We start from the raw sequence: 13,161 nt of genomic DNA on the forward strand, positions 1-13,161 counted from the left end.
AGGTGTCATATCTGCTACACATGGAAGGATAGAGGGGAAATGAGCAATAGGGTGGCAGCTAGTCCATTCAGAACCAACATATTCAGCTTCACCTCTAAAATGATTTTGCCCTTTTAGAGAAGGAAACCATCTTCTTGTTCTGAATTTGCACACTGTGAAATGCAGCGAAACAGTGCACAAAGTCAGGAAGAGTTCCAACGAGGGATGTGCATTTCGTTTTGGATACAAAATGTTTTGTGAACAAAACAGGCCATTTCGGCTGTTTTGTAGCCAAAATAAAACACCCAATGCTCAAAACAGAAAATTTTGTAGCCAAAACAAAACGTCCCTGTTTTGGATACAAAATGTTTTGTTGTTTCGGCTGTTTTGGAACTCCATTTTGCAATCGCAGAAAGTCTTTCTCCTTCAGTCTCCATTTTGAGTTTTGACATCTGTTTGAATTTCCAGCCCTTCCAGCCCGCAGATTGGCCAGCAAAAGCATGGGCTGATCTGCTGGCAATTACCTCCTTATTCCTTTTAAGCAAATTTAAGGGTTAATTTTACCCTCATTGGCCAGTAGGGCAGTGTGCATTTCATTGTTGTGTGTAGATCAATTGCATTTTGGGTGGGGGGTATGTGGATGTGCATGACCTTTGGAAATCTGCCTGATTTTTTCCAAAACTCTGCTGTTGATGTGTGATGTTGATGTTATTTGGGGTGGATTGGGGGCAGAAAGGGGGCTTTAGGGGCAGAAGAGTGGTTCAGGTGGTAGTGCCCCAATGGGTGCCTGCTGCCACCCAGATTCCAAAGGAATTGGGAAAAGGGCTGATTTTTAAAGAATTTGTGAAGTTGAAATGACTTTGGGGTAGATTCGGGGCAGAAAGGGGGCCGGAGGGGCAAAACAGTGGGTTGGGTGGCAGTGCCCCAAGGGGTGCCTGCCACAACCCAGATTCCAAAGGAATAGGGCAAAGGGTGGATTTCTTAGGAATTGTTGGAAGTTTACGCTTCTTTAAGGTCCCCCCCCCCGGAACAATGGAGGTTTCAGCAGACCCATAACTCCACCTGGGGGGCACTGGGGTGGCCGGGAGTGAGTGGTGGTGTAGTGCACATAGGGTGCCAACCGCCCCCATGGGTTGCTAACCCATGGGGTGCTGGGTTCTGTTGTTTCTGAGGTGTTCTGAGTGTACAGTGTAGATTCTCTGGTAGCATATGAGTTTTTCAATGACAAACCATGAATCCACTCTCATATGCTACCAAAGAATCTACACTCAAAACATCTCAGAAACAACAGAACCCAGTACCCCATGGGTTAGCAACACATGGGGGTGATTGGCACCCTATGTGGTCTACACCACCACTTGCTCTGGGCCACCTTGGTGCCCCCCAAGTGCAGTTATGGGGCAGGAATTATGGAGGTCCATCATTCCCTATGGGGAAGAACTTTACAGACATGCAAACTCCATTACATCTTTAAAAATCAGCCTTCTGCCCAATTCCTTTGAAATAATTCTGGCAGCTTCCTTGCCCCTACTGGGCACTACCACCCACCCTACTCTGCTCTGGGCCACCCCTTTCCCCCCAACATGAAGTTATACTTTTGCTAAAACCTCAATTCTTCCCTAAGTGAAAAATCCTATACTTCAAAAATTCACCAAAACCCAGCCCTTTGCCCAATTCCTCTGAAATTCAGGTGGTAGTTTCCACCCATTGGGCACTACCACCCCCACCCACTAGTTTTTCCCTGGGGCCATTTTTTAAAATCCAAAATGTTTCGGATTTGGATTTTGCAATTTCAAACAAAGAACAAAATTGGGGTGTTTCAGATTGGCTGGTTTCGAACAAAGAACAAAACGGTGGTATTTTGGATTCGAGCCAAAAAAAACCCAACAGAAACAACAACAACACACAACCCTAGTTCCAACCAAGCAATCTTTTCTCCCTTCCCCACACACAGAATGCCGGGTGATCTCATAAGCCTCCTAGAAAGTAAGCTAAAAATGGATTAAAACTTTTAAAAAACCTTTTTAAAAAAATGAGATATGCATGGGCAGGCAGGCAGGCAGAGGGCAGAAGATGGGTGTTCCCCCCCATCTGTGATAGCTAAAAAGAGAGAGAAAGTGTGAGAGAGAGCAGACACTCGCCCCCATTTGAAGCTTTGGAAAGTTCTGAATTTTTCCAAAAGGGAGTCAGAGAAGTCCAAGCCTAACTGGGGTGTGCAGGTTGGGGTTTAGACTCTCTCTGAACCGCTCCAATTTGGGTAAAATTGTACCATTCCACTTTTAACAAGCTGATTTTGCATAAGCCCTAATATGAAGAGTTAATTGATGAAAATTTTGCTTAATCAAGTAAAAGTGATTTAATCCATTGGTAGCCCTAATTGTAATACTATATCTCAGGCTCACCCACTGCAGTTGATGGGCAATATGGTTATTACAGTTCTTCACACACTAAAGAACTTGTGGGAATTCACTATCACAAAATGTGGTGAAGGCCATTAGGCAGATTCATGGTAGATAGTTTGCTTATGATAACTAAATAAAACTTCCATGTACAGAAGCAGTATACCTCCAAAAACAGTTGCTGGGGACAAATAATGGGAAGGATTGTTTTCTTCATGCTTGCAAGGCTTATTATACTGTGTACATATATTGTCCTTTCTGATTCCTACCCATTTCACTTGTTTAAAAACAAATACTGTTATTTGTGAAACTAATGTGAAAGTAACTGAGCTATCTATAAATTCAGTTAAGAGCGGGGAAGCCTTTGCTTTACAGTGATAGTTATAGGTATGGCAGCTCCAGCTGAGCTCCACAAAGCAAGTAAATCCAATGCTCCATGAAGACATGAGATTTGATGGTCTGCAATTAAATCTGGTCTGTGATTAAAAGGGTGCGCCTTTAGTAAAAGCAGGTAGAACAAACAAACAAAAAAAGAATCCCTCATAACATTTGGTCAACCAGTCCTGGAACATGGCTGCAACTCTGTGGAGATCAAATGGCATGGTTACGAAATGGAAAAGACCCTGGGGCTGGTAAAGGCCACCTTTTCCCGGTCCTCTCTCCTCAAGGGGATATGCCAATATCCCTTGGTAAGGCGGTAGAAGAAAAATAGGCGGAGGCCTACGGCCTCTCGATCATCAGGTCGACATGGAGCATGGGCTAGGTGTCAAAGACTGCCGCCTTATTTGCTTTGCAAAAGTCCATATAAAAATGGGTCGAGTCATCAGGCTTGGGTACCAGCACAATGGGACTGCGCCATGGGCTGAGGGATGGCTTGATGACACCCAAGGCCAGCATGGCTTTCACCTCGTTTGCTACAGTTTCCCTCAATTTCCACAGCATTGGCCTCCACTCGATGCAGACCACTACACTACCCCAGCGGGAGTGTGTCTGAAATCCGGTAGTGTGTCTGAAAACAAGCAAGGGAAGTTGGTCAGTAGTTCCTGCAATTGCTGTTTTTTAAAAAAAATTCTGTTAAGTCGGGATCTGCCCCGGGTTGGGTATCATTGGCACCATGTAAACATTGGAGACTTTTGGTGACTTCCCATTTGGCCCATAGTTTCATGTGGTTCATGTGGTTCAGCCAGAGCCACAGGCGATCTCGTTGTTCACAGGCCCCAATTGCCGCACTACAGGGAAAGGACCAACCCACCGGCTGGAATGAGGTCTGAAAAGCACTTCAGCATGGACCATGACTCGGGAACTCACTTGGAAGCTCTGTTCTGAAGTATACAGAGGTGAACAGCTGTTTCACCCTCAACAGATGGGTCAGGTGTTGTAGTATTGCGGAACAGAAGGTTGTTCCTTGATCTGATAGCAACTCATTGGATAAACCCACTCACAAAAAGAAAGAGAGCAGAACTTTTGCCACAGTGGGAGCTGTCACGCCCTCGAGCTCCGACAGCGAGGAGGAAGGGGAAGCTGTCAACTTTCCAGCCGATTCAGGAGTGTCTGAGGGGCAGAGCCCGGCTGTCAGCGTTCATGAAACGGCTGTCGTAGATCCAACCAATGATTTAGAGCAGGCATGGCAACCTGAGTCAGCAGGAGGCGTGGGGGACCAATGCGAAGAAGATGAAACACCAATGACTCCACAACAGCGCAGGATCACGAGACGTAAAATGCAATTAGAGGCTGTTAGGAGGAGCAAACGCCTCTTGCTGAGGGCTGACAAGCCGTGAATTCCTACCAGCTGGGAGCTCTCGGCTTGCTCCATAAATCACAGCTCCAGCCTCCTACTCATTGCTGAGAATCAATGTTTGTCAACACTACTTGCCGACAGCGTTCAGCCAAGCCATATCTGATTTCAGCAGCTCCGCTTGCTTCGTGAACTTCCCTAGCAGCTGGCTAGACCTTGACAGGAGCCACCATTGTCTTCTATGGCATGACTTCCGGAAATCAGGTCACATAGTCCATCAGGATGAGGACAAACTGGAAACCCCTTGGAGTGTTGGGTAGGAGTCCTATAAAGTCCATCACAACCCTTTTAAATGGTGTCCCCACCACTGGGAGTGGTTGCAACAGAGCCCTCGGTGGGGGCCAGTTGGTGGCTTTCTGACAGATCAGACAGGACGAACAGTATGCCCGGACCTCCTTGCATACCGAGGGCCAAAAGAAGCCCCTTAGCACATGGGCCAACATGCCCTGGGGTCCTTGATGGCTGGCCCAAGGGGATTCATGTGTGTATGTGGATCTGTGCGTATCGTAGATTTGTGACTGCTATCATTCTTGAACCAGCAGCTGGCTCACATCTTGTTCCTTCTCCATGCCCCTCATTACTCGCCACCATGCCCCATTTCGCTCTTCTATCTGCGGCAGCTGGTTTGCAAGACGTGGGTCTTGGACTCTTCCATCTTTCATGGCCAGGCGGTCCTGCAGGGCCTGTAAGGAAGGGTCACTTTCCTGGTCTTGAGCAAAGGCGGGATTGCTGGTAAGAGTCATGGTGTCTGCGTTGCTGGTTTGTGCAGTATGTGACACTCTTGTGCCTGAACCCTGCCATTTTGAAGATGGCCCCTCCCTGGCAGCTAAGACCAGGGCTTCACAGGGGTGGGTTGCATTGTATAAAATGGCCTGAAAACCTGGGGTGTCTCATCCCACCAATAACGCACAAGGCAAGGCTGGCATCACCACCAGGTCCAATATCCTCACTTCTCCACACAGGGTCACCTGCAAACAGACCACCCCTAGTTGTCTTCGATGGAGATGTACCCACACCACCTCGCTGGTTCTCTGCCTGAGTGTCCTGTGAGGGACCAAGGACTCCTGGACCATTGAGACTGAACTGCCTGAGTCCAACAGGGCCTGCACTGGTGTGCCAGAAACCATGGCCGGGACCCATAGGGGCTCTTTTCATCTGTGGAACCTCGGCTCCCTCAAGCAACCCAGTCCTGCCAGTCACACTCCATTTGGGGGCAATCCCTTTGGAAATGGCTCATTTACAAATGAGCCAGTGTGGTATAGTGGTTAGAGTGATGGACTAGGACCGGGGAGACCCGAGTTCAAATCCTCATTCAGCCATGATACTAGCTGAGTGACTCTGGGCCAGTCACTTCTCTCTCAGCCTAACCTACTTCACAGGGTGTTGTGAGGAGAAACTTAAGTATGTAGTACATACTGGGCTCCTTGGAGGAAGAGCGGCATATAAAATGTTAGTTAGTTAGTTAGTTAGTTAGTCCACAAGAATAACATGGTCTCCATGCCTGGGGTGGGGCACTGCCTCTGCTCTTCTTCCAACCTTCGTGGGAACTGGTGTTGGATTGACTTCTTCCTCCCTGCTGTCGGGGATGGGGAGGTTCTGCTGGATCCACTAGGTGAGGCAGGACGCCAACTGTTCCTCGGAAACCCACTTGAGCCCAGCTGCTTGTTGGTGTAGGACCTGGGCCTGTAGTGAGGGAGTGAAACTTGACTGGAACATCGGCCAGAGCCGTGTCCCAGAGCCCCTGATTCCAATGCCCAGCGCTGCCAGACTTTCCCTTTCACTTCCTCTTTGGGTGTCAGTGGACTCTGCGGCCAAGATGTTTTCCAGCAGGTGTGTCACTGCTTTTAGGGTGGTGGACTTATTGCGGGATACCCACGAGCAGGCCTCTTTCTATAAAATATATAACAGCTGCTCAGTGACCACTTTGTTGATGATCTTGCCTTTGCCTTCCACCTGGGGTCGGAGCCACTTGGTCACTGCTTCTTTTAGTTCCATCACTACTACCCGGGGCCAATTGCCAGCCTTGAACTGCAGGGACCAGAACAGCTGCCTATGGGTCTTCTCCATTATTATTATTATTATTTCTTCTTTATACAGTCAGACAGGTGTTATTGACTGGTTTGTTTTATCCAGACATCGAGTCCTTCCCAAGGACCTGGGATGGCTGAATTTTATTATCAATTTTGTTGCTGTTATTATAGATATCGTCGCTGAATATAGGCTGTTCCCAGTAAAGTTGCTTTTTGTAATTGGCTGGTGGTGATTTCTGTGGCCCCTATGATGTTGAGGTGCTCTTCAAGTTGTTTTGGAATTGCACCTATGGTGCCAATTACCACTGGGATTATTTTGGTCTTTTTCTGCCACAGCCTTTCAATTTCAAATTGTAGATCTTTGTATTTGGTGATTTTTTTCTATTTCTTTTTCTTCTATTCTGCTATCCCCTGGTATTGCTATGTCGATTATTTTAACTTGTTTTTCTTTCTTCTCGACTACAGTTATATCTGGTGTATTGTGTGGCAGATGTTTGTCTGTTTGTAGTCGGAAGTCTCATAATATTTTTGCATCTTCATGTTCTACCATTTTTTCAATTTTATGGTCTCACCAATTTTTGGCTACAGGTAGCTTGTATTTTTTGCAGATGTTCCAGTGTATCACCCCTGCTACCTTGTCATGCCTTTGTTTGTAGTCAGTCTGTGCGATCTTTTTACAACAGCTGATTAGGTGGTCCATGGTTTCATCTGCTTCTTTACAAAGGCGGCACTTGCTGTTTGTGGTGGATTTTTTGACTTTTGCTCTTATTGCATTTGTTCTTAGTGCCTTTTCTTGTGCAGCCAGTATTAAACCCTCTGTTGCTCTCTTTAAGTTGCCATTCTTAAGCCATTGCCAGATCTTGGTGATGTCTGATTTTCCAGTTATATTGTGCAAATATTGACCATGCAGTGGCTTATTTTTCCATTTTTCTGCTCTGTTCTTGACTTGTTCTTTCTTGTAGGCCTGCATGGTTTCATTGGTGTTTAATAGTTTCTCGTTATTGACCATTTGAAGTGCATCTTCTTCACTGTTCTTGATATATTCTTCAAGGCCTCTTTTCTCCTCCTCTACTGTTTGATGGACTTGCAGCATTCCTCTTTCACCTGAGCTGCGAGTGAGGTATAGGCTATCTACATCACTGTGGGGGTGCAGAGCATGATTGATGGTCATGATTTTCCTGGTCTTACGATCTAGCGTATCTAGCTCTGCCTTGGTCCAGTCTATTATTCCTGCAGTGTATCTGATAACAGGTATAGCCCAGGTGTTTATGGTGTTCCCACCATTGAGTTTGGACTTGAGGATTTTTCTAACTCTCCTGATATATTCACTTCCAATTTTTCTTTTAACTTCAGTGTGCGCAGTGTTATCAGCCTGGAGAATGCCCAAGTATTTGTAATGTTCTTTCTCTTCCAGGTTCTTGATGTTGTTTCCATTGGGCAGTTCTATTCCTTCTGTTTTTCTTATTTTTCCTCTGTTCATTATTAATACAGCACACTTGTCTAGTCCCAACTCCATTGCTATATCACTACTGAATATATGGACAGTGTTTAGCAGTGATTCGATTTCTGACTGGGACTTTCCATACAACTTCAGATCGTCCATGTACAGCAGATGGTTGATTTTACTTGATGTTTTAGATGTTTGGTATCCGAGGCCTGTTTTGTTTAGTATTTGTGAAAGTGGGGTCATGGCAATTACAAACAACAGAGGGGATAGTGAGTCCCCTTGGAAAATGCCTCTTCTAATGCTAACCTGTCCAAGTGTCTCGCCATTGATTGTTAACTGTGTACTCCACATGCTCATTGCTTTTTAAATAAATATCTGAATGTTGTTATCTTCTATCACACAGTCAGACAGGTGTTATTGACTGGTTTGTTTTATCCAGATATCGAGTCCTTCCCAAGGACCTGGGATGGCTGAATTTTATTGTCAATGTTGTTGCTGTTATAGATATCGTCGCAGAATATAGGCTGTTCTCAGTAAAGCTGCTTTTTGTAATTGGCTGATGGTGATTTCTGTGGCCCCTACGGTGTTGAGGTACTCTTCAAGGTCTTTTGGAACTGCACCCAGGGTGCTGCTATTTTTATTATTATTATTATTAATGTTTTATATCCCGCTCTTCCTCCAAGGATCCCAGAGCGGTGTACTACATACTTAAGTTTCTCCTGTGAAGTAGGTTAGGCTGAGAGAGAAGTGACTGGCCCAGAGTCACCCAGCTAGTATCATGGCTGAATGGGGATTTGAACTCAGTTCTCCCCGGTCCTAGTCCAGCACTCTAACCATTACACCACACTGGCTCATAATTACATAGACTGATTTACTGCCTCATAATCTGCTATATCCCTTGTGGGAAGTGCCTGCAGGGTAGCCTGGGCAGAACCTGGCAAATACGGCCCCAATATAGTGGCCCTTGGAGTTGGGGCCACTGTGCTGCTTCTGCTGTATGCTCAAAAGTAACTAAAAAGGCCTCTATGTCATCCTTGGCTGTCAACTTAGTGAGCATGAAGACAGTGGGGAGAAGCCAACCCCCTGCACTGCATTAGTCACAGGCAACCATGCCGCCAACCCTTCACATATGCCTTTCACAAGGTCCACCTGTGCAACCTGTTGCTGCATAAGTTCCTGTGTAAAGGTAGCTTGCTGTTTCACCAACCATTGTCTGAATTGGGTAAGAGCCATATCTCCCTTTTGTCCTTGCAGTATTTATCCCCCGAGGAGAAAAACCAAGGGTACTGAAATCCCAGGTTTCAGCACCAGTCATAAGTTTCCACCTCCTCCTTTGTAGAGGGCTCCAGGTGACCTCAGAATTACAGCCACTGGGGGAGCGATATTCCACCATTCCGGCAATCTGCTTCCTTCACAGACTGCCCCAGGAAACTGCTGCCTCCAGCTCTCCCAGGGAGTCACAGAGTTCCTTCTCCCAGCAGCAGTCCTATTGGATTGACCCCTCATCACTGGCCATTCCTGATTTATATAGCCCTTGGCAGGTGAAGCAAGTCTCATGAGATCTCGCTGCTTTGCAAGTCTTCGGCCTGAGGTCTTGTGAGAGTTGTCCCTGATCCCGTGACAACTTGCCATCTTCAAGCAATGGCATGCTGCTATCCTGTGGTGGCCAGGCAGACACTCCCCAGCCAGGGGAAGCAGCCAGGGCTGTGTGGCCAGGAAGGATCGACTCTGGCTGAGCTGGGAGGGTAGGCTCCCGAGTGTCAGCCTGATCCTTCACAGCGGTCCACAGCCCATTGGGGGATCCCCAACACAACTGTTGAGCTAATAACTTGAAAGTTTGCATCTGTGATCTTCTTGATGAGGTCTAAACAAGTGCATGATGAGGTCTAAACCTTTGATTTCTGCAGCTACATCAAGTTAAACAGTGCTGAACGCTGGCAAATTGACCTCCCTTTGCTCACACTTTATCCAGGTGTATTATCTATTGCTTTCAAATTTTGGTGAAAATGACTGATATACATTGCCAGGCTTGTCTAGGAAGAGCGCCTTTCAGTGGTGACGTTTCAAGCAGTGATTCAAATGTTATTAATGTTTCCCTGGCCCATTAAAGCCTATAGGTAGCAAGTGCTGCTGAAGTTGTACAGAGCATGGCTGGTATGACAGTGAGGCTAGAATGCAGAAACTCATTTTAATCACTGCCTGACATCAGCAGGGAGAAGCCAGTGGATTCTATTGCAAATCCAATGGATGTGATGGAAGGTGAGCTCTCAGGGGAAAGGGAAAAGCATGGAATAGACAGGTGGGGAAAGCAAGGTGGGTTCTTAGTAGCACTGTGGGAGTGGGGAAACAATGGTGGTTTGTGGGGTATTTGGAATGATTTTGAAAATGCACACACATTCACACAGAAAATGCACAAACACATACACGTGCACAAACAGAAAAGCAAGCACATATACACAGTACACATGCCCACAATGCCCACAAATGCACAGACATGCAATACAAACACACAATCACTCAACACAAAAACATGCAACACAAGCACATCTAAAGTACAGGCAAGTGCTGTACTTCTAAAGCACATCTAAAGTACAGGTGCTGCTTCCACTTTCATATGCTAGGTAAAGTTGCCTGTCACACAACTGTTAAAAGTCCTGGGATCTCTGGCCCTTACAAGGAACTTAGTAGTCCTTCCCCCTTATGAAGCACGAGGATGGAAGGTGGTAAAAGATATATAGGTGCACTGAAGCCTACCAGTTCTGAGGTAAAATGAAGCAAATTAGCAGCAGAGAGCTAAAAAGCTCAGGACTATGTGACTGAGCCTGTTTTCCAGTTTACCTCAGAGACATGAATGCTATTCATCTGTAATTGTTACCCTTTATTTTCAAGACACTTCTCCTTCTCTGGGGGCAGAGAAAGATTTCACCAGCCAGCTCTGCCAGAGACCCCTCACAGGGCTCAAGACAATAAGGTCAGAGGCTCTTTACTCATCCCTCCCCTCCCTTCCCTGCCCACTCACCCCCTTTCTCCTTTCCTTTTCTCCTCACAAACATTCCAACTGGTTTGGACACATGCAAAATCAACATTGTTATCTATTATATTAATTCTCCTGGGTGTGCCATGGAATGTGCGTCCTGGCTCCTAGTGCCAGCACACCGAGGAGACCAGAGGCGGCGGTAGGCATGGCCAGGGAGGCAAGCGTCAGGCGGGCCCCGCCGTGGAGGAGAGGGGCAGCGGCAGCGGGCCCGACCACAGAGGTGGTCCTTGGCCCGCCGGCAGAGGTGGCACTCGGCCCGGCGGCAGGTCTCGCTGCAGAGGCGGCACTCAGCCTGGCAGCGGGCCGGCAGCAGAGGCAGTCAGCGGCCGCAGAGATGGCCGGAGACTGGAGATGAGAGGTAACTGCCCGCCCCGAAGAGCACACAGATGCTCTGTGCGGGGTCAGCTAGTATCATCTATTTTCTTAATTTGTAGAAATTCAAAACCTATTTACTTCCACAAACCCATCAAGGAAACTCACATGGAAGACAGACCATCTAAAGCAGACGCGTAACTGAGGTAGGGCAGACAGGGCACGTGCCCTGGGCACCACTTCAGTGAGGGCGCAGAATTACCATGTCATGTGGTCGTGGATCCCCGCGCCACCCCCCCACCCCCAAAAATTTGCTTTGCAAATTGCTTGGGGTGGGCGCGCCGTGCGCGAGTGCCAGTGCAGTAGTGCTGGCGCCCCGGCGAGCTCAGCTCCGGCCAGGCGCCATCATGCTGCCTGACACAGACAGACCTCGTCCTCCTCCACCTTGCCCCTGCAGCGGCGGCGCCAGCAGCGCCCCCCCCCCCCCCGCAAGTTCAGCTCCAGCGGGCGCTGCGCTGACTGCCCGATGGACCTCCCGGCTCCTCCTCCACCTTGCACGCCCGCCCTGCCCCCCCCACTCGCACATGCGTGTATCTCTCCCCCGCACATGCTGCATTGCACGCTGAGGTGGCGAAAGAGACAAGAGCCTGTGTTTGCTGCTCCAGGGCAGGAGCCTGAGGAGGAGGACAATGACAACGACGAGCCAGGAGGAGCGGGAGCCTTGCTGGTTTCAACCATATCAACTTTAATAAAGTTTGCAGACAGTGCGCAAGGTGTGTGTGTTCTTATTATTTTTGTGGGGTTTTTTAGATTAATTTACGTGGGGGGGAGCGGAGGCTTCTTGCTTGTTGGATCTGGCTTGGCTGAGGGCGGCAGCCGGCGGGGGGTGTCGCGGGGCGGGGCGGTGGCTGGCGGTTACCTCACCTGGTGGCTTTGCTTAAGTTAAGTTGTGTTGCTTGTTGTTGGCTGGGGTGCTATGGTGTTGGGGTGGCAGCGGCACAGGGAGTGGCCTCCCCGACAGTTGGGTGGAGGGTGCTGCTGCGGCACACTGGCTCATCCTAGCAGTGGGGTGGGCGGTGCCGGCGCACTCGCTCTGCCTTGCTGGAGAGTGTGAGACTGAGAGAGGTTGGTGTGTGTTGGCCTGTTGATGTTGGATGGTTCCTTCTTCTCTAGTCTCCCCCCAGCCCCGCTAGGCTAGGCTGGCTGGGAGTAGTTGGAGTCGTGTTGCGGAGCCGCCCGCCAGGCGGGCCTACGGGGGACCTGAGTGAGCTGAGACTGAGAGAGCTTTTCAGCTCAGCAGCTGAGTGAGCAGGGGAGGGCAGGTTTCTGTGCTGGGTCGGGTGCGTGCAGCAGCAGCGACAAGGATAGTTCCCCGCTCGCTCGTTCGGGAGGAGGGAGCTTCCTTCTTATCGCTGCAGCTGGCTGGAATCCGGAAGTTGTGTGTGTGTGCTTAGGAGGGAGGAAGGGAGCCGAGGCACCTGCCCAGCAGCTGCAGCGACGTGCGTGCAGCGACGTGCGTGTGTGCGTGCTGCCTGAGTTGACTGCCCCCCGCCCCCGCCTGGCCGGGACTTGGAGTGACTGAGTCTGTTCAGCCAACACTCAGTGCAGGCAGCACAGCAGCCCCAGCAGCAGGCAGCCTCTCTAGTCACTCCTGTTTGCAGCAAACAGCAAAAAGACTGGTACATGGGTTTGCTTTTTAAAAGTAACACTTGTTGCTTGCTTCTCCCCACCCCACTCTGCTTGACTCTCGTCTCAAACAAAATCCCACAAGTGTGGTGTTCTCCCTCCGCCCCCAATACCTGCTGAATGGATCCTGGTGTTGTTAGAAAAAGGGGGGCTTTAACTGTTTAGAACAAGCTGGAATACTGTTGTCATTCACACACCCCCCCACTACATCACTCCTTTAAACCCTCCCCACCCCAAAACAGGACATAACAACTGTTGTGTGTTTGATCCCTTAAAATCAAAAGCCCAGGCACAACTGCAGGGGCTAAAATTCTGGTGCAGTGAACATATGATGCAGAGGGGAGAGATTTAGCATTCTCTTGTTATTAATCTTGTATTGAACAAAGTTGCCACAGTACCCCAACATCCCTCTAGGACTTTCCCTCTCATGTACCAAATGAGGATTAAGTGAATCTTAAAAAACAGAAACCCATAAC

The sequence above is a fragment of the Hemicordylus capensis genome, chromosome 3 (assembly GCF_027244095.1).
Source record: "Hemicordylus capensis ecotype Gifberg chromosome 3, rHemCap1.1.pri, whole genome shotgun sequence".
Lineage (NCBI taxonomy): Eukaryota > Metazoa > Chordata > Lepidosauria > Squamata > Cordylidae > Hemicordylus > Hemicordylus capensis.